This window comes from Oncorhynchus mykiss, chromosome 21, assembly GCF_057628025.1.
Source record: "Oncorhynchus mykiss isolate SJ-2025 chromosome 21, ASM5762802v1, whole genome shotgun sequence".
NCBI lineage: Eukaryota > Metazoa > Chordata > Actinopteri > Salmoniformes > Salmonidae > Oncorhynchus > Oncorhynchus mykiss.
This window is the reverse complement of record NC_143042.1, coordinates 34,663,661-34,690,495: the sequence shown is the minus strand read 5'-3', so window position 1 is coordinate 34,690,495 and position 26,835 is coordinate 34,663,661. Positions and strand designations below refer to the sequence as shown.

General features: G+C 41.3%; 1 protein-coding gene across 2 annotated transcripts in view; it reads left to right on the top strand.

Moving 5' to 3' along the window:
- The first annotated feature begins 15,400 nt into the window (after positions 1-15,400).
- Positions 15,401-26,835, top strand: part of LOC110500835 (protein NDRG2) — a 29,480-nt gene continuing 18,045 nt past the window's right edge. Inside the window, exon 1 of one of the 2 annotated variants that reach the window (XM_036957836.2) lies at positions 15,401-15,993. The gene's annotated coding sequence lies outside the window, so the exon portion shown is untranslated. The remainder of the gene's footprint in view (positions 15,994-26,835) is intronic. The other variant, XM_090214495.1, reaches the window with a different exon arrangement.

The window sequence follows — 26,835 nt, the reverse complement described above, 5'->3', positions numbered from 1 at the left end:
CATTTTGTTATGTTACAGCCTTATTCTGAAATGTATTAAATGAAGAGAAATCCTCATCAATCTGTACAAAATACCCCATAATGACAAGCGAAAAAACAGAAATACCTTATTTACATAAGTATTCAGACTCTTTGCTATGAGACTTGAAACTGAGCTCAGGAGCATCCTGTTTCCATTGATCATCTTTGAGATGTTTTTACAACTTGATTGTAGTCCACTTGTGGTCAATTTAATTGATTGGACATGATTTGGAAAGGCACACCTGTCTATATAAGGTCTCACAGTTGACAATGCATGTCAGAGCAAAAACCAAGACATGAGGTCGAAGCAATTGTCCGTAGAGCGCCGAGACAGGATTTTGTCGAGGCACAGATCTGGGGAAGGATACCAAAAAATATTGGCAGCATTGAAGGTTCCCAAGAACACAGTGGCCTCCATCATTCTTTAGTGGAAGAAGTTTGAAACCACCAAGACTCTTCCTAGAGCTGGATGCCTGGTCAAACTGAGCAATCGAGGGAGAAGGGAGGCTTAGTCAGGGAGGTGACCAAGAACTCGATGGTCACTCTGACAGAGCTCCGGAGTTCTTCTGTAGAGATGGTTGTCCTTCTGGAAGTTTCTCCCATCTCTGCAGCACTCCCCCAATCAGGCCTTTATGGTAGAGTGGCCAGATGGATGCAACTCTTCTGTAAAAGGCACATGACAGCCCGCTTGGAGTTTGCCTAAAGGACTCTCAGACCATGAGAAACAAGATTCTGTGGTCTGATGAAACCAAGATTGAACTATTTGGACTGAATACCAAGCGTCACAACTGGAGGAAACCTGGCACCATCCCTACGGGGGAAACATGGTGGTGGCAGCATCTTGCTGTGGGGATGTTTTTCAGCGGCATTGACTAGGAGACTAGTCAGGCTTGAGGAAAAGATGAACGGATCAAAGTACAGAGATCCTTGATGAAAACCTGATCCAGAGCGCTCAGGACCTCAGACTAGGGTGAAGGTTCACCTTCCACCAGGACAACGACTCTAAGCACACAGCCAAGACAATGCAGGAGTGGCTTTGGGACTAGTCTCTGGATGTCCTTGAGTGGCCCAGTCAGAGCCCGGACTTGAACCCGATCGAACATCTCTGGAGAGACCTGAAAAAGCTGTGCAGCGACGCTTGTAGCGTCATACCCAAGAAGACTCAAGGTTGTAGTCGCTGCCAAAGGTGCTTCATCAAAGTTCTGAGTAAATGGTCTGAATACTTAAGGAAATGTGATATTTCTGTTTTTGTTTGAAATAAATTTGCAAACATTTCTAAAAAAAACAACTGTTTTTGCTTTGTCATCATTGGGTATTGTGTGTAGATTGGTGAGGGAAAAAAAAGATTTAATACATTTTAGAGTAAGGCTGTAACATAACAATGTGGAAAAAGTCAAGGGGTCTGAGTACTTTCCGAATGGACTGTTTATAATATATTTATAATTTATAATTATCATGTAACTCTAATGGACTGTCAGCCCCTTCATCTCTGTGTATGTGTTTGAGTGGTTACATTTCTCAGTTGCTGTTGTTGAAACAAATCTATGTCACACTTATAAAACAAACCTATTTTTGTATTAGTTTAGAGCAGTGCTTCGTAAGCCTACCACACACACACTATACGATACATTTATTAAACATAAACATTTATTAAAATGACTGAGTTTTTGTCACATCCCGGCTCGTGGGAAGTGACGAAGAGCTCTTATTGACCAGGGCACAAATAATAATATTATAATAATCAATCATTTTGCTCTTTATTTAACCATCTTACATATAAAACCTTATTTGTTCATCAAAAATTGTGAATAACTCAGCACGGGTTAATGAGAAGACTGTGCTTGAAAGGATGCACATAACTCTGCAATGTTGGGTTGTATTCTTTTTTAATTGAACCTTTATTTATCTAGGCAAGTCAGTTAAGAACAAATTCTTATTTACAATGACGGCCTAGGAAATGAACTGCCATTTTCAGGGGTAGAACAACAGATTTTAACCTTGTGTCACACCCTGATCTGTTTCACCTGTCCTTCTGATTGTCTCCACCCTCTCCAGGTGTCGCTTATTTTCCCAAGTGCATTTATCCCTGTGTTTCCTGTCTTTCTCTACCAGTTTGTCTTGTCTGTTTCAAGTCAACCAGAGTGTTTTTCCCGTGCTCCTGCTATTCTCTCTTTTGCTAGTCCTCCCGATTTTGACCCTTGCCTGTTTTCTGGACTCTGTACCTGTCTGCCTGCCTGCCATTCTGTACCTCCTGGCCTCTGATCTGATTTTGAACTTTTGCCTATCCACGACTATTCTCTTGCCTATCCCTTTTGGAACTCATTAATACCAAACACTCAAACCATCTGCATCTGGCCCTGAGCCCTTATACTCAGGGATTCAATCAGCAACTTTTCGGTTACTGGCCCAACACTCTAACCACTAGGCTACCTGCCACCTCGATTGGAGAGAGGTCTTAAATCATTTTCCACACACAGTCTGTGCCTGTATTTCGTTTTCAGGGCTGAGAATCCACTCTCCAATAGGTGCTTAGTTGCAAAGGGCATCAGTGTCTTAACAGCGCGAATTGCCAAGGCAGGCTACTTTTAGCGCGGCCCAACCCGGAAATATGGCAGTGGCTTCTGATTGAATAAAATTTGCACAGAACCGCTTGTTGCCATTTTGATGAGGCTCTCTTGTTCAGATATCGGTAAGTTGACTGGAGGCAGGGCATGAAAGGGATAATGAATCCAGTTGTTTGTGTCATCCGTTTCAGGAAAGTACCTAGGTAATTGCGCACCCAACTCACTCAGATGCTTCGCTATATCTCATTTGACATTGTCCGTAAGCTTGAGTTCATTTGCACACAAAAAAATCATACAATAATGCAAAGACCTGTGTGTTGTCCTTGTTAATGTAGAGAGAGAAAAGCTCCAACTTCTTAATCATAGCCTCAATTTTGTCCCTCACATTTAACATAGTTGCGGAGAGTCCCTGTAACCCTAGATTCAGATCATTCAGGTGAGAAAAAACATCACCCAGCTAGGCCAGTCGTGTGAGAAACTTGTCATCATGCAGGTCAGACAAGTGATAATGATGATCAGTAAAGTGAACTTTAAACTTCTCTCTCAATTCAAAATAACGTGTCAATACTTTGCCCCTTGATAACCGATAAGAGGTCATACAATATGTTTTGTAGTGATTCCTAAGTTGTTGATTTAAATAATATTTTTGAATGCAAATATGCAGAGGGAGTCTAAAAGAGAACACACAGAAGGCTGTATAAAACACCTGTCTCCGGATTACATCTTCAAACTAAGGGCAAAAATGGCATCCGTGACAGAGGGAGAAGTGTCCATAAATGTATTGTCTAGCTAGCTACATTTTCATATTACACGTTTCTAATTTTGTCCAAACGTTGTTTTCATTTCAAGTTAAAACGTACAGTTAGGTAGCTGGCTAACATTACGTGTATGATCTGTGTAGTAAAATTCTTATCTCAGAGCAATTTGTATTGCTAATTATAGCCTAATGTTAGCTAGCTAACATTGAACCTGGTTAGCTACCTGCAGATTCACGCAACGTTATGAGTTGGGAGTATGGTTCATTGTTTAGCTAGCTAGCTACATGTCTAAACAAAAGACTCCACTATGCAAGTAACCATTTCAATAAAATGTTCATGATGGCACTGTGACAACTGTCGATAGACGTAGCTGGTAAATTCTGAATTACTGACAAATTTACGAATGCTCAACCCTCATTGAATATGGCCGGTCAGTAAACGCCAACAGAAAATCATAATTCAATTGTTTCCAGCAGCACAGTTACAGTTACCAACACTCTGAATAACATAAAAACAGCCTAACCAGTTCTGCTAGGGCGAGTAACATGGTCAGAGTGAGCTGTTTTCTCATGTGTCTGTAAGTAGCTAGCAAGCTAGCCAACGTTAGCTTGGGAGCTTGACTGCCGTTATGTCAGAACGCTCGGATCAACCCTAGTCCTCGGCCAGAGCATCCAGTGTGCACTCTGAACACTCCAAAACCGAAACACTCTAAATTTATGAACGGACAATCGATCAATGCTCTCTGGCGCTCCAGATTTAATTTACGAATACACCGATAGTATAAACCACTCTTGAGTCTTGAAAACTTTAGTTGTTTAGTGCATGGCCTCACATGTGAATCGTTAAAGAGGGGCTAAGGCTTAAGAGGGTGTGAACGATGCTGAGTGGGTGTACACAAAGACGAGCTCTCCAATAGGTTTACCAAAACATTCAAGGGACATTTTCTCAAAATCGAGGTTACAAGTATATCAACTTTCAAAGCAGAATTACTTTCCCATTGTTCCTCAACTGTAGTGTATGATATACCATTTTCTAGCTCTGAGTCTTTACTTTTATCCAACGTAAAAAAACACCATTGCAAAATTAGCTACATAAGACCAAATCGAGCCGGTCGGTCACATTTGTTGGTCTGTGGTGTGTAATGAGGAGGAACCAGACTCTGCACTTGACACATTTATGAAATTACTTATCCCAGTTACTAATAAGTATTCACCCATTAGGAAAGTGTCTGTAAAAACTGTTATATCCCTGTGGATTGATGAGGCAAAAGGAATGGCAAATAAGTTTGGCTGCACAACCAATTGGCAAACATACTGCAAATTGAAAAATCATGTTACTATACTGAATAAAAACAAGAATAAACTACACTAGGAAACAAATATAAATTAAATAAAGAATGATAGTAAGAAGCTTAAATTAAATTTACTTTTGGTAAAAAGGCTAACTCAGCTCCATTATTCATTGAATCAGTTGGCTCATTCTTCACAAAACCCCACTGATTTTGCCAACTACTTTAATTATTTTGTTCATTGGCAAGATTAGCAAATTTAGGTATGACATGCCAGCAACAAACGCTGACACTATACATCCACGTATCAAAGTATAACATTGCATTGTAATTTTGAATTCCGTAAATTGAGTGTGGAAGAAGTGAAAAAAGGATTGTTGTCTATCAACAATGACAAGCCACCAGGTTTTGACAACTTGGATGGAAAATTACTGAGGATAAGGATATATTGCCACATCTTCAATCTAAGCCTAGTAGAAAGTGTGCGCTCTCAGGCCTGGAAGGGAGCAAAAGTAATTTTGGTACCCAAGAATAGTAAAGCCCCCTTTACTGGATCAAATAGCCAACCAATCAGCCTGTAAACCAACCCTTAGTAAAGTTTTGGGAAAAAATGTGTTTGACCAGATACAATGCTATTTTACTATAATCAAATTGACAACAGATTTCCAGCACGCTTGTAGGGAAAGACATTCAAAAACCACAGCATTTACATACATGACTGATGATTGGCTGCGAGAAATTGATGATAAAAAGATTATGGGACCTGATTTGTTAGATTTTAGTCAGGCTTTTGACATTATTGATCATAGTCTGCTGATGGAAAAACATATGTGTTATGGCTTTACACCCCCTGCTATACTGTGGATAAAGAGTTACCTGTATAACAGAACACAGAGGGTGTTCTTTAATGGAAGATTCTCCAACATAATCCAGTTAGAATCAGGAATTCCCCGGGGCAGCTGTCTAGGCCCCTTACTTTTTTCAATCTTTACTAATGACATGTCACTGGCCTTGAGTAAAGCCAGTGTGACTATGTATGCAAATGACTCAACACTAAACATGTCAGCTACTACAGTGAGTGCAACACTTAACAAACCTGCAGTTAGTTTCATAATGGGTGGCAAGGAATAAGTTAGTTTTAAATATTCCAAAACTAAAAGCATTGTATTTGGGACAAATCATTCACTAAAGTATGAACCATAGCTAAATCTTGTCATAAAACATGTGGAAATTGAGCAAGATGAGTAGACTTAACTGCCTGGAGTAACCCTGGATTGTACACTGTTATGGTCAAAACATGTTGATACAACAGTAGCTAAGATGGGGGGGAAGTTTGTCCATAATAAAGCACTTCTGCCTTTTTAACAACACTATCAACACTATCAACAAGGCAGGTCCTAGTCATGTCATCAGGTGCCACAAAGAGGAGGAGGCTCAGAACAGGGCAGCACGGCTGGCCCTTAAATGTACACAGAGAGCTAACATTGATAATATGCATGCAAATCACTCATGGCTCAAAGTGGAAGAGAGATTGACATCATCATTACTTGTTTTTGTAAGAAGTGTTGACATGCTGAATGCGCCGAGATTAAACTACTAGTACCCAGCTTAGACAGCCATGCATACCCCACAAGACATGCCACCAAAGGTCTCTTCACAATCCCCAAGTCAAGAACAGACATGGGAGGTGCACAGTACAACATAGAGCCATGGCTACATGGAACTATATTCTACATCAGGTAACTGATGCAAGCAGTAGAATTACATATTTTTTTAAAGATACAAAAACACTTTATGGAACAACGGCGACTGTGAAGAGACACACACACAGGCACAGACACATACTGTAAACATGACAACACATGCACTCTACACACAAGTGCACATGGATGTTGTATGGTAAATATGTGGTGGCCTGAGGGAACACACTGAATGTGTTGGGTAAGGTGTTATGAAATGTAATGTCATGTAGTATTTTAAACTGTATGTTGCTGGACCCCATGAAGAGTAGCTGCTGCCTTGGCAGGAGCGAATGGGGATCCATAATAGATAGAAATACAAATGGGATGTTGAATGGTTTGAAAGATGTAGGCTGCATATACTGTAGCTTCCCTTTTCCATGTGGTCTACGCTTCACGGTTGATCATGTTAATGGCCTGCAAATTCTAATGCATGGACATGACTTATGGATATCAAATTGAACCCTTTCAATCACATCATTGCTGCTTGCGGCTGATAAGACCAGTTACATTTTTTATTTTTTACAATTGCTAGGACCCATTTCTCAGTACTTATGTAACTTTTTCAAAACTCTTCACACAGTGAGCACAACAGCAGTCTATGTGGGTTAAACTGTGGATCATTTTTCATTGCTTTGGCACAAAATGCATTCAATGACTACATCTTTCAAATGTCATGAATTCTTTTCTCACTCAGACACAACCACCACCAAAACTCTATGTACCTACAGGCCAATTTACACATGTTTACATACTCTTTTCAAAACTGTTAAACTTAAGTTCAAAACCTAACATAACACACAGTTGAATAAGACAGCAATTTGCTACATTTCTACAGGCATACCGTATCAAAATATATTCCAAATCTAAAAAATGAAATACTATCAAAACAATTAGACCAACCACAGCTGATTCCCATTGTAGCTGAACACCTACCCAGGTGTTAGTCTTTCAATTTCATTACCGTCTATACAAAAGGGGACATCTTAGGAATAATGCTGTACTGTAATGTAAACATGGACCCAGCCAGAGATAGAGAAGTGGCTGACAGAGGAAGAAGATTGCCAGGGATGAACCAGGCATGCCAAAATATTATTCCCTAGGTGTATTGCCCAAGATGACATAAGATGTGATAAGAACCTGGAGAAGAACCTGTGGCCAAATGCAGAAAACAGGGTTGACTAGCAATGCTACGGTATCTGTATCGGTAGATGGTGTATATACAAATTATTTTATTTTGGAATCACTCAAAGCCAAAAAATGACATAAAACATATTGAAGCATATTCATTACTTATTCATTCCTGCACCATATACTGCAGTGAATTCTAAACAGTAGAGAGGTGTCATTCTTGTTTTTGTAAAGAAAACATTGTGTAATGCTACCTGTTGTTAGGGTTTTTTAGGCCATTGTTTTATGAGTGACAAAGTGTGCTTGTTGGGTGACAACCTTTGCTAATGTTATGGAAGAATGAGTTGATTTGAGACATATATATTAAGTGTTTTGATAGTTTTAGTGCATTTTGGATGTGAATTGAACTGCTGTGCCAAGCTAAAAGTTGGTTAGAAGAACTGTGTTTTGAAAAAGTGGCTTAAGTATTGAGAAATGGGTCCTAGCGACTGTAAAAAAAACTTTAAAAACTAAACGGTCCACATGGATTTACAACAGTAAGTGAACATTTACTATGTTGTTTTTTATTGCATTCACTTTTTTGAGAACTGAAAGGATGTCTCGTCAGATGGTGCTGTTGGCTGGTGTTTGTGTTGCGCCCTGGAAACAGAACTGAGAGTATGTGGTGTGTCACTAACTTAATTGTGTGTGTGTGTGTGAGAGAGAAATGTCTTGGGTTTTGGTAACCCAACTTTAATCACACAAATAAATAATGTTTTCTCTCTCCAAGGAGAGAAATGTTGTGTAGCCTAACCGTTAATACATTATCTCAAACTGTTCCGATACCATAAATATGAAAATAAAAGCTTCCAAATTAAACAAACACCCCCCCCCCACCTCTCTGTCATGTTATAACGATTTATTTTTAAATGGCCGCACAAACGTCTTCCCTGTCCACCATCCTATCCATTCAGTAGTGCTGAATTTCGGCCTCACCGGAGCTCCTTTAAACGCATAGATTTCCCTTCGTACTTGCTTATTTTTGCAACTTGTTTGCCACGCGCCCTTGATAAAAATAGCCTTTTCCCAATGGATTAGATTTATCCGTTGATTTATCATTGTTTGCTCGTCCGTCAACTGTTTCATTGCTTTGTTTTTCACGGGCGCACGGGTATTGGTGTTCTCTGTTCCGTGGCCAGCACTACTAGACCATTTATTTATCTTTATTATTTTCTATCAACATTTGTTTTCTTTCCTGGATCAGCTGATGATGGTTGACAATATCGCTAGACAACTAGCCTACAGCCAGACACCAATGCTCATCTAATCCATCCAACATTAATGACAGTAGGCCTATAGTTGACTCTCTCGGTTAGAATGATTCGATTTTGCAATGGCATAGGTCGACATTAATTGGGATTTGTTTGCCCATGAGAATTGTTTTCACGGCAGAACATAATTACATTTTATGTAGGCATAGTTTAACTTACAGTGCATTTTCATTCGTTTTTCAAGATCCAGGAATCGTACAGGGTTTAAGTTCAGTGTTCTGATTAAATTGTTAAATGCTTAATAATTACAAATAACTCTGTCATAAATGTAATTTATGTAAGGAAAGAAAAGTAGTGTTTTAGGTCACATGATCTGTGAAGACTCCAAGCATTGAACTCATGAATTATGGGCAACTCGTGAATTAGGGTGTAAACATGTTTTGATTCAACTCGTGTCTTGATTGTATTACTGTTGATGATATCTGGAAATGTGCATGTACACCCTGGCCCATCTACTGTTGCTAGCCCCAATTCTGACTTGTGGTCTGATATCTGCTTCACTGATTTCTGCTCTCGTAAAAGCCTGGGTTCTCTGCACGTTAACACTAGAAGCTTATTACCTAAAATGGATCGATTGAAAGTGTGGGTTCACAGCTCCAATCCAGATGTGTTGGCCATTACTGAGACGTGGTTAAAGGAAGAGTGTTTTGAATACTGATGTTAACCTTTCTGGTTATAACCTTTTCGGCAAGACAGATCTTCCAAAGGTGGGGGAGTGGCAATCTTTACCAAGGATCACATTCAGTGCTCGATTGTCTCCACCAAGTCTGTCCCTAAACAATTTGATTTTCTGGTTTTAAGCATTAAACTTTAAATAGCTATTTTCTGACTGTTTGCTGGGTACTATCGTCCTCCATCAGCACCAGCCTGTAACCTACCTGCCATAAGCTCTCTCCTGGCCCCTTACACTAAGTCTGAATTTGTTCTGCTAGGTGACCTAAACTGGGACATGCTTAAACCACCTGACCAAGTCCTAAATCAATGGGACTCCCTAAATCTTTCTCAGATTATCACCAATCCCACAAGGTATGACTCCAAACACCCAGAAAAGGCTACTCTCCTCAATTTTATCCTCACAAATAATCCTGATAGGTATCAGTCGGGTGTTTTCTGTAATGACCTTAGTGATCACAGTTTTACAGCCTGTATTCGTAATGGCTGCTCAGTGAAACGACCTGTCCTGGTTTGTCATAGACACTTGCTAAAAAACTTGAATGAGCAAGCCTTCCTTCATGAACTGGCCTCTGTAAAATGGTATAGAATCGGCTTGATCCCCTCTGTCGAAGATGCTTGGATCTTCTTTTTTGATATTTTCAGTGGTATTGTTAACAAACATAAAGAAAATGAGAATTAAAAATAAGTTCAGTCCCTGATTCGACCGTGATCTTGCAGCGTTACTCCACCTCAAGAATTGCATTTGGCAAAAGGCTCAGCACATGCTGACTGGCTATCGTTCAGGCAAATGAGAAATAAGTGCACTCAGGCTATCCGGAAGGCCAAAGGTAGTTACTTTAAGGAGCAGTTCTCTCTCTGTGGCTCTAACCCCAAGAAGTTCTGGAAAACAATTAAAACATGGAGACTAAACCCTACTCCTCACAGCTGCCCATGTCCCTTAATGTTGATGATGTGGTTGTTACTGACAAGAAGCACATGGCTGAGCTCTTTAATCGCCATTTCATTAAGTCAGGATTCCTATTTGACTCAGCCATGCCTCCTTGCCCGTCCAACATTTCCTAATCTCCCACCCCTTCTAATGCAACTACCCCGATGCTCCTCCCTCTTTTCCGCTACACCACTACAAAGATTCTCCCTGCAGACGGTCACTGAGTCCGAGGTGCTAAATGAGCTCCTTAAACTTGACCCCCAAAAAACATAGACCCTTTCTTCTTTAAGTTTGCTACCCCTATCTCCAAATGTTTTAATCTCTCCTTTCTGGGGAGGTTCCCATTACTTGGAAGTCAGCCACAGTTCTTCCTTTATTTAAAGGGGGAGATCAAGCTGATCCTAACTGGTATATGCCTATTTCTATTTTAGCCTGTTTATCAAAAGTTTTGGAAAAACTTGTCAATAATCAACTGACTGGCTTTCTTGATGTCTGTAGTATTCTCTCGGGTATACAATCAATTTTCTGCTCAGGTTATGGATGTGTCACTGCAACCTTAAAGGTCCTCAATGATGTCACCATTGCCCTTGCTTCTAAGCAATATTGTGCTGCTATTTTTATTGACTTGGCCACAGCTTTTGACATGGTAGACCATTCCATTCTTGTGGGCCGGCTAAGGACTATTGGTGCCTCTGAGGGGTCTTTGGCCTGGTTTGCGAACTACCTCTCTCAGAGTGCAGTGTATAAAGTCATAAAATCTGCTGTCTCACCCATTGCCTGTCACCAAGGGAGTAACCCAAGGCTCAATCCTAGGCCCCACACGCTTATCAATTTACATCAACAACATAGCTCAGGAAGCTCTCTCTTCCATTTATATGCAGATGATACAGTTGTATACTCAGCTGGCCCCTCCCTGAATTTTGTGCTAAATGCTCTACAACAAAGCTTTCTTAGTGTCCAACAAGCTTTCTCTACCCTTAACCTTGTTCAGAACACCAAAACAAAGGTAATGTGGTTTGGTAAGAAGCATGCCCCTCTTCCCACAGGTGTTTTTACTACCTCTGAGTGTTTAGAGCTTGAGGTTGTCACCTCATACAAGTACTTGGGAGTATGGCTAGACGGTGCACTGTCCATTTCTCAGCACATATCAAAGATGCAGGCTAAAGTTAAATCTAGACTTGGTTTCCTCTATCGTAATCGCTCCCCTTTCACCCAAGCTGCCAATCTAACCCTGATTCAGATGACCATCCTACCCATGCTAGATTACGGAGACATAATTTATAGATCGGCAGGTAAGGGTGCTCTAGAGCGGCTAGACGTTGTTTACCATTCGGCCATCAGATTTGCCACCAATGCTCCTTATAGGACACATCATTGCACTCTATACTCCTCTGTAAACTGTTCATCTCAGTATACCCGTCGCAAGACCCACTGGTTGATGCTTATTTATAAAACTCTCTTAGGCCTCACTCCACCTATCTGAGATAGGAGCCCTCATCCTCCACATACAACACCTGTTCTGCCAGTCACATTCTGTTCAAGATTCCCAAAGCACACACATCCCTGGGTCGCTCCTCTTTTCAGTTCGCTGCAGCTAGCGACTGGAACGAGCTGCAACAAACACTCAAACTGGACAGTTTTATCTCAATCTCTTCATTCAAAGACTCAATCATGGACATTCTTACTGACGGTTGGGGCTGCTTCGTGAGATGTATTGTTGTCTCTACCGTTGTTGACCTTTGTGCTGTTGTCTGTGCCCAGTAATATTTGTACCATGTTTTGTGCAGCTACCATGTTGTGCTGCTACCAATTTGTTGTTATGTTGTGTTCCTACCATGCTGTGTTGTCATGTAATGCTGCCTTGTTATGTTGTTGTCTTAGGTATCTCTATATTTAATGTTGTGTTGTCTCGTTGTGGTGTGTGTTTTGTCCTATATTTATATTGTATTTATTTAATTTTTTAAAATCCCTGGCCCCCCTCCCTGCAGGAGGCCTTTTGCCTTTTGGTAGGCCGTCATTGTGAATAAGAATTTGTTCTTAACTGACTTTCCTAGTTAAATAAAGGTTCAATAAAATACAAATAAAATAAAAAATGATATTGAATATAGGCTACCTGTTATGCGTGTGTTCATTTGTGTCAAATTGCTTCATCTGAGAGGGTAGGCTCCTGGCAGTGGTGTAGGCCTATTAGAGGGTAAAGCAACTAAACGCATTTGTTAAATAATGTATTTATTATTAGTCCCCTAAACCTTTTTCGTGCAATGTACACTATAGAGACCCCCCCAAATGTCACTGTAATTAGCAGTCTTGACTACTATAAGCTTTCTTTCAAACCCCATTCCCTGTCTTTGTCACACCTGCCCCGGCTCTTCCTTCCTCTGGCGCGTCGGGCGCCAGACTCCCCAACATTACGCACTCAAGCCACCTTCAGTACGCACACGTGACTTTCCCAGTCTCTTGCATCAGCGCTCATTTGACTCACGGTGACTCAATTACTTGCGTAATTTCCTTCCCTATATCTGTCTGTTTCCTAGCTCTGTTCCATGCTTCGGGATTGTTTGTCAAATGTTCTTGTTTTCCCGTGTGCTGATGCTGTTCCTGTCGTGTTCTATGTCCGTTCCTGAATAAATGTTTGACTCCCCGTACCTGCTTCTCCTGTCTGGCGTTGGTCTTTACAGTCTCTCTTTCCAACCGGGTATCCCTTGACATCCTTCCTGAAACCCTTTGCCTTTCTTTCTCTGTTTTACTTAAGGTGTGTATCCTTTGGCAATCCCCAAATAGCACGCTGCTTTTCCCCTCAACATATCTGCATCTGGCATAGTGATGGGTCATTCGCGAACGAGTCGGCTCTAAGACCTGGCTCTTGTAGGTGAACATTGGGAGCCGGCTCGCATATCAGAAGAGCCAAATCTATTTATAAAACTTTTAAAAAAAAATAAGATATGAATTAACAAATTCCAAGAACCAAAAATAAAATAATTTAGGCCTAAATGCTCAAGCACACACACATTCGTTCTGACTGTCTGCTCAGACTAACAGCCTCACCTGTTGTTCCTGTCAATCAGACACGCGGTGTCAACCAATGAAGCAAAGATGCCTGAGGGAGGGCCGAGCCAACTGTGGAAACAACAACTGGAAAATGAGTCGGAAGCACAGAAGTGTTTGGATGCATTTTAATACTGTAGACAATGTTAAAGCACAGTGTATAATTTTCCAAAACAAAATCTCATATAAAACCAGTTCTACGCACAACCTACACCGGCATATGGGAACTGTGCACCCAACTGTGAAGCTACATAGCTGTAGCGAGCCAGCACCTCCACACGTGGAGATGTATCCACTCAGTCAAGTAGGCCTACTCCGCGACCCACAGCAACGCAGTCTTCTGTGGACCAGTTTATGCCAAAGTCTATGTCTGTAGCAAAACAAGGCCAAATTGATATTGCATTGGCTAAATGATTGCCACCGATTTCCAGCCATTTTTAATCGTGGAGGACAGAGGTTTTAGAAATTACAGCAATAGTCTTTATCCAACGTACACAATTCCAAGGAATACTTCCACAGGAGCACAGTAGGTGCTGAAAAACTTAAGTCTACACAATGCCAGATGGGGATGCCTGAGCTGAGGCCTAAACAAGACTGCACTGTGGAATTCAACATTTTATATGTTGAAGCGGTTTCTTGAGTCAAAGGATGCCATCATCTCTACCCTGGCCAATGTCAATGCACCTGTTGATGCTCTGACCCAAGAGGAATGGGAGGTGGTGGAGGAAGTGCGCAGTTATTACTACATCATTATTTAATCCAGTATTATATATGTATATGAGCAGTAGATGAGAATGTAGTATCAGTAGACAAAACATGAACCTGAACTAATAAGTTACTGTTCTCTCTTTTCAGCTATGTGACAGCCTCAAAAATGATACCCCTGTGTAAGGGTCTGCTGCGAATCACAGCCAGCCGCCAGAGAGAAGCAAATGTAACCACAGGACATGTGACAGAGTTGATGGACACCCTATGTTCATCAATGGACAGAAAGTTCCACAAAATGGAATATAATCACGTGCTATCAGAAACCGCTGCACTTAACCCCAGATTTAAGAAGTTAGCCTTCAGTGGTGCCAGAGAGAATTATGAGCCTCTTCAAAGAATAACCTCAGCAGCAGGGAGGGACAGCCCCAGCAGTCAGCTGGCTCAGGCACCAGGGCAACAGGAAGAAGAGGAATCCGATGGAGCAGAAGCACCAGCAGTAGTGCCATAAACGTCTGCTGTTTGGATGCTGTTTGACGAGAGAGCAACTGGGGATGCAGCACGAAGGAATCCCTCAGCAGATGCCATAATGGAGGTCCGATCCTATTTGGATGAGCCCCTCAAAGCCCAAAGATCTGCAGATCCTCTAAGCTGGTGGAAGAACAAGGCCTCTGTCTACCCACGGCTTACTAAAGTCATAACAGGGAGACTCTGCATTGTGGCCACATCCGTTCCCTCTAAGAGGGTCTTCTTGAAAACGGGACAAATAATTACTGAGAGAAGAAACCGTATCAGCCCCTCGAAAGTGAGACAGCTTGCATTTCTGAAATGCAAATCTCTCATAAAAGCAAAATATGGTCAGCATTGCTGTGTGCTGCTAGTTATAACATGGCAATAAAGAAGAGCGAGAAAAGAGGGACCAGTTTAATGTTTTAAGTGGGATGCTGCAGTTTTGCACATTGTTATTTATTTTTCTTTGATATGGTGCAATATTCTATTATTATGTTGTTCAGATTGTATTTGTTTTGAATTGTTACATTTATATGCACTTTGTTTATATACATTAAAAAAGTTATACTTTAAATACACATGTGTAACAGCATCCATTTTTACATTTAGTTAAATTTGTGGGATGCTGCAGTTTTGCAAATTGTTATTTATTTTTCTTTGACATGGTGCAATATTATATTATGCTGTTCAGGTTGTATTGAAGAGCCGTTTGGGAGCCAAAAGAGCCGGTTCTTTTCGGAGCTTAGACGAACGAGCCGGCTCACTGAAAAGAGCCGGAATGCCCATCACTAACCAGAACCTTGGAATGCGTTCGCGTTTCGTTCCACAAGTAATTTCAACAACGGGCGCCTACCATAACCGAGAGAGGGGGAGCCGAGGGTGAGACGAAGAGTTTTCGCCAATATCACATCGCCATTTAGTCGTTAAGATAACCGTTGTAGTTATCCGTTTAGGATACAGTCCTGCAGTTTGAAGCTTTTATGAAAATATATTCTAAATATTGGCAGCCTAACGGATATGCCTGATAACAACATAGTTGTCCTCCCCTAATATCATAGTAAAGTAACTTGTCGCTTGATTGACGGGTCCATATTATTGTAGGATTTTTCTTCCTACTGGAGAAAGGACTGTAAAAAAAAAAACGATCAGCGAAAAATAAACGTGGACGAAAGTGAAATATCAAGAAAGACTGTCGGGAGCTTCCGACGAGGTACACGCGTGAAAAACAAGAAATAACTAAAGAAGAGACAGGAGTTGTGTCGTTTGCATATATTTTATAAATAAGTCCTTATTTTGGCTGAACATTTTTGTTAATTTAGGGTAAGTAGCCTATGTTATTACATGTAATAGATGTTAATAACATTGTCTGTTGGTGTATTTTTTTCTCATGTTATTTTAGGCAAGTATTTTGTCTTAATTTTCAAATAACAAATCAGCAATCGTGCAACAATGCAAGTAAAAAACAACCCGTTTAGGACAAGATTGGACAAAACTAGAACGTCTTGCAATTTATTCACCAAATTCAGATGTAGATGCATTTTTTTCAATTCTGTAAAAGTGTACATGGTGAGAATGTTACAGTTTGTTATGATCATTTGAGTTGTGACCCCAATCTTTACCCAGCTGAGTCAAACCATGCAATTGTCTAGTCTACTAAACATTGCAGTGTCTGGTCAAATCAAATCAACATTAATTTGTTGTTTACACAGACTAGCAGATGTTAAAGTAGGTGCAGCGAAATGCTTACGTTTCTAGCTCCATCTGTGCAGTAAGCGTCTAACAGTGCAATACTAATACACAAATCCCCCCCCCCCCCCCCCAAAGAAAATAAGTAGTTTCAAAATCAAGAATGAAATGGTTTAGCAGACGCTCTGTATCATCACAAACAATGGGATAGGCATAAAAAAAATCATATTTTCTCGACGGTTAATAGGTAAAGCCATTTTGTGGTGTGGGTGAGAGTGTGTTCCTGTGGTGCTGCAATTGATGGTCTTTGTTCATCGTTTTCACTCCCCAGACAGAACAGAAAACCCGATAAAACCAGACTGAAAGCTTGTTTCCGAATACTGCCATTGATTGAATTACACGAAATAAGCATGAACTTGAACTCTGAAGGGACATTAGCCTACTATATGCCCCCGCCCCCCTCTACCCCTTCCTCATATTCAAATCAGACGGTCTTGTTTTTTTTTATTTCAAAATGTTGGCCAAAATGTAAATCTATAGGCTTGTAACGGTGTTCAAGTCATATTGATATACCTTATGCGTTTGTATTTGTGTGTGTCTCGGGCTGGGAGATGGGGATCGACCCCAGGCTGCGAGGCTGTTGGTGCGCGCGAGCGCCACGGGGGAAATGTGTGTCAATGTCAAACGGAGGTGTGTCGCACAGCTCGCGCTGCATGTGGACTCATCGACGTTGATGTTTTTTTCCGTACATTTCAAACATCTCAGATATGTAGGCTACAGCAAATAGCTTACAGTGCACACACAAACACACACACACCTGGTTGTAAACATATTTATCATGTAAATATTGAGTGATTGTCATTCCAAGCAGTTTGTGGGTGGGGTGCTGAAGGTCCTTTTGGAGTGGCATATTTTAAGTAGGTCGTGTAGGTCTACCCTGCTATTATTGGACGTTAAGGCATTGGGAATCTCTACCAAGCCCACTACTGATGTCTCCAGTTTCCACTAATGGGGAATGTGTCTATTCTTATGCTGACCATGGTATTTGGAATGCTGTTGTGTTGACTGCTATTGTATGTGTCTCCTTGAGTATCTTCACAATGTTAGGGTGCAGTGTGTCTCCTTTTGCTTTGACTGTGGTTGTCACTGAACAGTACAGTTTTCCGCAATGGTACCCTATTCGCTACATGGTCGACAATAATGCACTGTCTCTTCTTTAGCTCTATTGTTGACTGTGTCAGTGAGTTGACTGTGTGTGTCAGTATACAGCCTGTCCCTCCTTTAGTTGTGTTGGCTGTGCTATTGAGTTGATTGTGTTCATTTAGCAGTGTGGACAGTGTCATCGAGTTGACTGTGTTGTCATTGTACAATATGCCCCTCCTTTAGCTATTTCTTTTATCTGTGTTCACTGTGATAGTGAGTTGCTTGTGTTCTTATAGCTGTGTTGACTGTGTCAGTGAGTTGACTATAGCTGTGTTGACTGTGTTTGTGTGGTTGCTGTCAGTGAGCTGTCAGTATCCATGTACGATATGTCCCTCCTTTAGCTGTGTTGACTGTATCATTGCAGTTCTACAGTATGTCTCTCCAGCTGTGTTGTTGACTGTATGAATGCAGTTTTACAGTGTCTCTCCAGCTGTGTTGAGGATATGAATGCAGTTCTACAATATGTCTCTCTAGCTGTGTTGTTGACTGTATGAATGCAGTTCTACAGTATGTCTCTCTAGCCGTGTTGTTGACTGTATCAGTGAGTTGTCAGTCTCTATCCATGTACAGCATGTCTCTTTTAGCTGTGGCTCAGGGCCAGACACAGATAGGCCAGGCAGGACAATACTCTGTCTGTTCCCACACCGCCCTCACACACACACACACACACACACACACACACACAGCGCTCACAGCCGCTCAGCACAACCATATTTATAAACATCAAAACCCTCTGTGCTTCCCTCCCTCATTCATGTTTCTATCGCTGGGTCCATTTAGCTATGGTTGGTAGGGTGGTACCTTATGGTGTTTCGGTGGGAAGCCCTCAGATATGTGTGTGTGTGTGTGTGTGTAGGTGGGGGTGTGTGGAAGTGATATGTGTGTGTGTAGGTGGGGGTGTGTGGAAGTGATGTGTGTGTGTGTGTGTGTGTGTGTGTGTGTGTGTGTGTGTGTGTGTGTGTGTGTGTAGGTGGGGGTGTGTGGAAGTGATGTGTGTGTGTGTGACGGAGGCTGGTTTAGTGCTGTAAGATATGTATTGTTTTTTGGTGTGTGGGTGGATCCATTTTAGATCCCCAAATGTATAAAATGGTCTCTTTCACAACTCGTACTGACTCATGTTTTGCAACCCAGTCTCAACGAGCGATGTATTCCATTTTCAAATCAAAGGTTATTTGTCACGTGCACAGGATACAGCAGGTGTAAAAAGTACAGTGAAATGCTTACTTGCAAGCTCTTTCCCAACAATGCAATTCTCAATATCAAAGTTAAGAAAGTAAGATAAATACAAACACACAACAAATAAAAACACACGAGAATGTATGTAATATACATGGTCACTACCAGTACCATATCAATTTGCAGGGACACTTAGAAAATACCATCAAAATTAGTAAGGTGATTTATTTTTTTTATTTGATTTAATTATTATTTAAAAAAATGTATCCAGTCTTGTCCCATCGCTGCAATATTCGGACTCGGGACAGGCGAAGGTCAAGAGCTATGCATTCTCCGAAACACAATCAGCCAAGCCGCACTGCTTTTTGACACAACGCCCGCTTAACCCAGAAGCCAGCCACACCAATGTGTGAGGAAACACCTGGCAACCGTGTCAGCATGCATTGTGTCCAGCCCACCACATTAGTGCACGATGGGACAAGAACATCCCTGCTGGCCAACCCCTCCCCTAATCCGGACGACGATGCTGAGCCAATTTGTGCGCCGCCCCATGGGTCTCCTGGTCGCGGCCGGCTGCGCCTGGACTCGAACCAGGATCTCTAGTGGCACAGCTAGCCACACCACTGCGATGCAGTGCCTTAGACCACTACACCACTCAGGAGTCCCACATTTGGTGATATACAATACAATGTCGGCTACTGTAATAATATCCATTAGTTACTGTATCTGTTATGGCTCTTCTTGTTGTGTACATGCACATCTCCTTTTCATTTACATGTGAATCTCTTCATTAGTTGTTCATGTAGAGGCTTTACTGGCAATTGGTGTCCATGACTACACACACACACATACACGCACTGGCATGTGCGCACACGTCAGCTTGAATTAACAACATGAATGTAGATTTTTGCCATCCAGAACAACAACAACAACCACTCACTACCCCAACGCTTTGAACTAAAGCATTTTCAAATATATCTGGAAGTCAAGTGGGTTTTGTTGGTGCATCTGCTAGTCAACAGACACTAATGCAAAGTGACTTTGGGAAAGGGAGACTCCATCTTAATCAGAAAAAAGTAATATGTTCCACATTTGGTCTTAGAAACAAGGTTAATGTCTTACTACTCACTATTGGCTACTTTTTATGCTATCTGGTTTAGATGTCCAGATTTACTCTCATTGTATTGTCTCAGCCCTATACTCCTGTAACAAACAGGGAATTGAACCCAGGTCTTCTGCCCAGCACAAGACTGTGTTAGCCCACTAAGCTAAATCCCCATCCTCTGAAAGGGGATCAAAAGGGATAAAGTCAAGTATAATGTCTTTCCCATCAGCCCTGTCATAGGCTACTGTACCAGCAGTCCATAATCACAGCTCTCTGTAATTTAATGCTTTTCCTGTACAGTCAACAGTAGTGGTGCAACTTCAACATTTCAACATCATCAAATCCCCTACGCTTAGTCTAATATAGTGACAACTGAAAGATACTAAAAGCGATTTAATCCAATCAACGTAAGCTAAATATGATTTGACCATGGTTCTAATTTCTCTATCTCTCTCTCTCTGTGTGCACTACCGGTCACATGTTTTTCTACTTGCACACACACACACTACCGATAAAGCATTTTTCTTTATTTTCACAATTTTCTACATTGTATATATATTTTTTTGACCTTTATTTAACTAGGCAAGTCAGTTAAGAACAAATTATTATTTTCAATGACAGCCTAGTAACAGTGGGTTAACTGCCTGTTCAGGGGATTCCTGATTTACTGACCTTCATGTCTTAAAGTAATGATTGTACCTTGTCAGCTCAGGGATTTGAACTTGCAACCTTCCGGTTCCTAGTCCAACACTCTAACCACTAGGCTACCCTGCCGCCCTAAGACATCTAAACTATGAAATAACACATATGGAATCATGTAGTAACCAAATCAAAGTGTATTATATATTTGCACACTCTTGGCATTCTCTCAACCAGCTTCACCTGGAATGCTTTTGCAACAGTCTTGAAGAAGTTCTAACATATGCTGAGCACTTGTTGGATGCTTTTCCTTCACTCTGCAGTCCGACTCATCCCAAACCATCTCAATTTGGTTGAGGTCAGGGGATTGTGGAGGCCAGGTCATCTGATTCAGCACTCCATCACTCTCCTTCTTGGTTAAATAACTCTTACACAGCATTGAGGTGTGTTGGGTTATTGTCCTGCTGAAAAACAAATGATAGTCCCACTAAACCCAAACCAGAAGGGATGGCGTATCTCTGCAGAATGCTGTGGTTAAGTGTGCCTTGAATTCTAAATCATTCTAAATAATCCAAAGAACCCCCACACCATAACACCTCCGCCTCCATGCTTTACGGTGGGAACTACATATGCAGAGATCATCCGTTCACCCACACCGCGTCTCACAAAGACACAGCGGTTGGAACCAGACCAAAGGACAAATTTCCACCGGTCTAATGTCCATTGCTCGTGTTTCTTGGCCCAAGCAAGTCTCTTCTTCTTATTGGTGTCCTTTAGTAGTTTCTTTGCAGCAATTCAACCATGAAGGCCTGATTCACGCAGTCTCTGAACAGTTTATGTTGAGATGTGTCTCTTACTTGAACTCTGTGATGCATTTATTTGGGCTGCAATTTCTGAGGCTGGTAACTCTAATGAACTTATCCCCTGCAGCAGAGGTAACTCTGGGTCTGCCATTCCTTTGTCGGTTCTCATGAGAGCCAGTTTCATCATAGCACCTGATGGTTTTTGCTACTGCACTTCAAGAAACTTTTAAAGTTCTTGAAATGTTCCTGATTGACTGACCTTCATTTCTTAAAGTAATGATTGACTGTTGTTTCTCTTTGTTTATTTGAGCTGTTCTTGCCATAATATGGACTTGGACTTTTATCAAATAAGGCTATCTTCTTTATACACCCCTATCTTATCACAACACAACTGATTGGCTCAAACGCATTAAGAAGGAAAGAAATTCCACAACTTAACTTTGAAGAAGGCACACCTTTTAACTAAAATGCATTCCAGGTGACTACCCCATGAAGCTGGTTGAGAGAATGCTAAGAGTGTGTGCATGCAAGTAGAAAAACATGTTGACTCATCATATTTGATGAGAAACGGCAATGTCATCCTCCTCTCTTTCACGTTGACAAAACAGTCTAATTTTTTTTTTAATTTAACCTTTTTTTTAACTAGGCAAGTCAGTTAAAGAACAAATTATTATTTACAATGACGACCTAAACCGGCCAATTGTCTGCCGCTCTATGGGACTCCCAATCGTGGCCGGATGTGATTCAGCCTGGATACAGTCATACAGTACACACTTTTATTTTCTATTGTCCTAGGCTACCTTGCTAAAATGCTTTCTCGCTAGCCTAACTTCCTTTCATTTGCAATGTTAGCTAGTTAACATAAGCCTTCATAAGCCTAGCTACGTATTGAACTTCCATCCTGTCAGGCCAGGGGCACAATGTATGAATTTATGGTTGGATTAGAATCGCTGTTCTAATCATTGGCCAGTAAGGAGAATTAAGTAAAACCACAAGTCCAAATCCCTATCTCCATCCGTGGCTAATTTAGGAATGGGCCAATTTTAGCTAGCTAGCCACTAGAGGACAACTACAGAACGAGATGCAACAATTCAAGTTGTTTCTGTCAATGATGTATTGCTCTCGATGTGATGTGATTGGAGTGAAACCAAATTCAAACTGGCTTCCCTTGACACTTTGTTTTGGTGTGCCAGGACTATTCACAGTTGAGCTCACTCAGTTTAGCTCAACACTGACCGGCTATTATTTTATACATTTGTTTTTCAAGGTAGGCCAAATGCTTGCTGGCTTCCCTTGCATTCAGTGCTACGGCCAGCAGCAATGTCAAACTCTTTTTGACCAGGCAGCATCAAATAGGTGGCCTACACATACAGAGACAGAAGGGTGCTGTTTCGCTTGCTCGGATGCTTTCTCCGGTGAGAAGCATTCAGCCTCTTGCGCATTGAAGAAACATTATGAAACACAGAGAGACGAAAGATACATTATTTAATATTTGTTTTCTTTATTTCTTGGTACATTTTTTTGGGGAAGCATGGCTTCCCTTAGCATCCATGATACACACCACTGCCAGTCAATAACTAACAAGACCAGGCAGTAGATAACCGACAACCCATTGCAGTTGAGCATTTCTGAAATTTTGTTGTGATGCCACTGTCTGATGTAAGCTACAGTTGATTGGTAGATAACTGATTGAAGTTGTGGTTTGCACTACAGGTACATGGTTGGTATTGGACTTGGTGTCTTTGAATTCGTCACTGATAACCGAATAACATTATACAACTCTGATGTGCATTTGATTTGTAGAGATGTTTAAGGTATGATTCCTCTTGTTTTATTGTTTAAGAGTCAAGTTTGCTATTCACACAGCAGGTAGGCGTTGGATTAATGTTGGCTTTGCTGACCTCCTCGTTGAAAACTGAATGCAGCCAAGACATCTTGCTGCTCCACGGTGGCCTCCTACAGTTACTGGTCTGATCTTGATCAGCTCTTGCCTAGCGATATCCCCTAGCTTGAAGGTCAAATTTGTGTGTGTGCATTGGGCGTAGGGGTGTGTGTGTGTGTGTGTGTGCAAGTGTTTGAGTGTGTAGTATTGTAGCACAGTGGTTAGCCCTGATTTTAATCACTGTGAACTACTGAGTCATATTCATGAACAGGTGCACCATTATGGTCTCAGAGAAAAACAGGGGAAAAAACAGTGTAAATAGTTGAGAGACAAAGTTGGGAGAGAGAGGGGAGAGGAAAGAAAAACAGCTAGGAGAGCTTTGGCACCTCTTGTTATCTCCATGGTGGCTAGAGTTGCTCATTATTTTCCTTTAGAAATGTTATCCTTCTTTCTTTCTCTCGGTCTCTCTGCTTTTTTCGCTCTCTGTTAGCCTCTTCTCAAAGTTATACTAGGGCCCTATAAAATCTGCGTTGAGGAAAACGTGGACGGACACACGGAATCCATACATTAAAACAGAGTTTAACAATATTCAAACATGTGTTGAACTTAGTAGGGAATCAACTAAATGTATTGAAAATGAATGATCTGTTCATGTCTTATGATAAACCTGGGCAAATGTATTAGTATGCATCAGTGATTCGTATTTCCTGCAACTTTCTGAAGAGCCAACAAGAATTCCCACTCTCTGTGTATGTGCGGTGCGCTAAGGGCTACCACTTTGTGCAGCTATTAGCGAAGATGCTAATGAAAAGTATTCTGTTAGATGGAAAGGCTTTTTTTTTACCATCACATGTTTGCAAAAATCTATCTACAATAGATTATAGATTGCAAGGTAGTTTTTTGCATGTTCAACTAGCTGGCTAACTAGATTAATACAATTGACATCTAATTTAGCCAGCTGGTAATTATAAAGTTACATGTTTTACAAATCTAGCTAGTTCTTAGTGTCTGCGTTGTAATAGTTTGGCTGGAAGTAGGTTGAGTGTGTACAGGGTATTTTAGTACGGAGCTCTGTAGCGGTCAACAAGCAATAACGAACTAGAGGAGATTAATTCATTCATGTTTTAAGCTATGTTTCTGGATTTTGTATTTCAGCATAATAAGAACCTGCTCTCCACCACCAGTACAAGGAGATGAACAATGGTGAACAAGCAGTACTTCGGGTGTTTTATAATCAGGTTTCAGCTGCAGTTCAACGCTGCAGTTCCTCCCAGAGATGGGCAAGCATCGCCTGGACTGGACAAAATACAGCAAACATTTTTGAGAAGATCAGGACTTTTGCAATGAGAAGGCCATCGACATTACATGGACATGAATATACTCGCAGGCTAGATTCCTTTGTTTATATCATATCATAGCATGACCTGAACCAAAGTCACACAAAGGATCTCATGATATAGGTAGGTCTAGAGAGTGTTTTTACTTTTGTGTTTTTCATTTTTCCTAATTGTAGGCTACAATCTTTAGCACTAGACGTTAATAATAAAGTATTTTAATCTGAACCTTTTATTTGTTTTTTAAGCACTACCTTACTGCTTTAGCACATGAACGGCAGTCACGTGTTCACATGTGAATTCTTTAAGAGATCTTAAGAGGATCTAATGCTTAAGAGCGTGAACGATGCTAAATGGGCATAAACAAAGTGCACTAAACTACCTGACCTATTCCATAACACCTCCCCCAACAAGAAAATAAAATAAGAAACGTCACAGTCACACATCTATTTTTCTGAATTTCCATAAAACCTCCTTACCTGAAGAGACAATATGTCCAACATAAACACTAAAGCTGCAGTTACACAACCTGACTACAGAAACCCTCTACTCTGAGATAAGGTCATTCTCAAAACCGGAAACCAGTCAAAACCCCAAACCATCAAATTCTCCGCTCTGCGCTCAGGTAATTTCTTCCTGCCAAAAGTATCTGACTTTATCAAACCAAGGGATAGCCTGTAATCCCTCTGGTTTTAAACTGAGAGAACAAGTCCATTCACTCGTCCTATGGACAAGCACCATCTGATGTAGCCAGCGATGTGAGACTTGGAACAACCATCACCTGAGACAAGTGAACATCAACCGCGACTGCAGCAAACTCACTAGGAACACAATACATGTTCCCCAATGCCTTTTCCTCCAGCCCTGAGCACTCACTGGAGGGTAACTGTTATCCTTATCACATTCCTCCACCTTAACAGGAGACACACTAGGTCAACATACAGCAGGAGCTGTCAACTGCTCTTCAAGAACTGGAAATGACAAAAATCGCTGAATCTGGCTCAGGGATGGGCAACTCGGGGGCCTGATTGGTGTCACAGTTTTGCCTCAGCTCCAGCTAACACAGCTGACTCCAATAATCAAGTAATAATGATCTTCAGTTTAGAATGGAATATTTTAAATCAACTGTGTTTGCTAGGGATGGGGGAAAAGTGTGACACCACTCCGGCTTCCGAGGACTGGAGTTGCCCAACCCTGGCAACCCTGATCGGGATTTTCCACCAAACTCACTTCTTCAATTTCCTGATTCTCATCACAAGACACAGCCGTGTCACTCGTAAAACTCAGACCGGGCGTCTCCCAGTGAATCCTCACTAACCTGAACTCATGACTGGGAAAAATCTCCTCCCTTTTATTGTTCAATTAGAAATGTGTCAGCTAAATCAAAACCTGACGCCCAAACAACAATAGCGCAGGAGTGGGTGGCTAACTTCTGGACATCAGAACAGCGGTTACTTACCTCGAACTGGAAGAAGCTTTTTCCTTTAACGAGTCCGAGTATGACGCAAAGGATATACTGCTTTACCAGGAACAGGCCCAAATCCCTGTCATTTGCATGAAGAAAAGATGGAGAAAAAGGGGGCGGAGGGCGGGCTGCCTTGTGAGAATTCGTAGGCGAGTGAGTAAACGCCCACTAGCATCTATTCAATTGGCCAACGTGCAATCATTGGAAAATACAATTGATGACCTACGAGCATGTATATCCTACCAACGGGACATTAAAAACTGTAATATCTTATGTTTCACCGAGTCGTGGCTGAACGACGACATGAATAATATAGAGCTGGCGGGATTTTCCATGCACCGCCAGAACAGAGAAGCTACGTCTGGTAAGACGAGCGGTGGGGGTGTGTGTCTATTTGTCAATAACAGCTGGTGCGCGATGTCTAATATTAAAGAAGTCTCCAGGTATTGCTTGCCTGAGGTAGAGTACCTCTACACTAGCTGTAGACCACACTATCTACAGTTGAAGTCGGAAGTTTACATATACTGAGGTTGGAGTCATTAAAACTTGTTTTTCAACCTCTCCACAAATTTCTTGTTAACAAACTATAGTTTTGGCATGTCGGTTAGGACATCTACTTTGTGCATGACACAAGTCATTTTTCAAACAATTGTTTATAGGCAGATTATTTCACCTATAATTCACTGTATCACAATTCCAGTGGGTCAGAAGTTTACATACACTAAGTTGACTGTGCCTTTAAACAGCTTGGAAAATTCCAGAAAATTATGTCATGACTTTAGGAGCTTCTGATAGGCTAATTGACATCATTTGAGTCAATTGGAGGTCTACCTGTGGATGTATTTCAAGGCCTACCATCAAACTCAGTG